The following is a 1184-nucleotide window of genomic DNA, read 5'->3' as shown; positions in this document are numbered from 1 at the left end:
TTTGGGGGGGGGGGGGTTAATAACCTTTACCAGCTAAGACTATTTGGCAGAGTGATTAAGACCACACCCCACAGTGGTCTATACCCCTTAGTATGGGTCATTATGATCTTGTGGCCTACACTGATTGAAAAAAAAAATGAAAAAAGGAAAAAAATCCACAATACTCAGCTATAATATTATTTGACACCATTTTGAAGGTTATAAAAAATGAGACATTGCTGATATCACAGCAAGCATGTTTGTTATAGTAATAATTCATATGAACTCATTATCCTGAGTCTATTGAGCATGTTCTACATGTTCTCACAATGTGAGGGTTCTTTCACAGTGAACCTTGCACCGAATGATGAGTCCATAGTATGCTTACGGATAGACCCTAAGATTCCTATAATCACTGTGAGAATTCAGGTCTTAACATCCATGCTTGTAATTCGTCTTTTGGCTCATCTATATTGATTTAAAATCAAGTTCCATGTTAGAACTATGTTTGTGGATGCAAGGACACAGAAAAGAAGGGCACAGATGTAGCTCAGAAGGAGGAACATAGGTAGCTTTGGTTTTCTCAATGTCTGTAACGTTTTTATATTATGACTTTTCTCCTGTCTTCTTGCTGATCAATTTAGGGCAAAGGCACACCACACATGCCCATACTGGATGTGTGGGGGGAATGAATGTGTATACTGAACTTCTTAAGCTAGGAGTGTAACAAAATTCCTGTTTCCAATATTTCTGAGATGGAAAATACATGTGTTATTTATTTTTAAAAAACCAACAAAAGACATCATACAGAGTTAAAAATGCAATACACACACTAAGGGAAGGTATTTGCCACAAATTAACCAAAGATTATTATGGGAAATTAGTAAAAAAAAAATAGAAAATCCTACAAATGGATAAGAAAAAGAGAAAACAAACATTATAGAAATGGACAAAGAATATAAATGTATGAAAGATACTAAGCATTAGTAATCAGAGAAGTACAAAAACCTGTTAAATTTCATTCCATAATCATCCAGTTAAGAAAACTCAGAAAGTGAGATAGCTTTGCACTTTAGTAAGAATGCAAAAAGAAGAGCTTTGAGGCCTGCTGGTGGGGACCGAATTGACAGAACTCTGCTGAAGAACAATTTGGTGGTCTATACAAAGTCAATACGTGGATGTTCTTAAACTCTGTGCTTTGTCTC

At 35.6% G+C, this 1184-nt stretch overlaps 1 long non-coding RNA gene and 1 pseudogene across 1 annotated transcript in view; one reads left to right on the top strand and one right to left on the bottom strand.

The window, feature by feature from the left end:
- LOC115069476 lies at window positions 1-122 on the top strand (annotated as a pseudogene).
- The window catches only part of LOC115069473, a 68144-nt gene that overhangs the window by 62501 nt on the left and 4459 nt on the right, over window positions 1-1184 (bottom strand). The window lies entirely within an intron of this gene.

The sequence above is a fragment of the Nannospalax galili genome, unplaced genomic scaffold, assembly GCF_000622305.1.
Source record: "Nannospalax galili isolate Female #2095 unplaced genomic scaffold, S.galili_v1.0 scaffold153, whole genome shotgun sequence".
In the NCBI taxonomy this organism is placed as follows: domain Eukaryota; kingdom Metazoa; phylum Chordata; class Mammalia; order Rodentia; family Spalacidae; genus Nannospalax; species Nannospalax galili.
The sequence above is the reverse complement of the archived record's forward strand: the minus strand, read 5'-3'. Positions and strand labels throughout refer to the sequence as shown.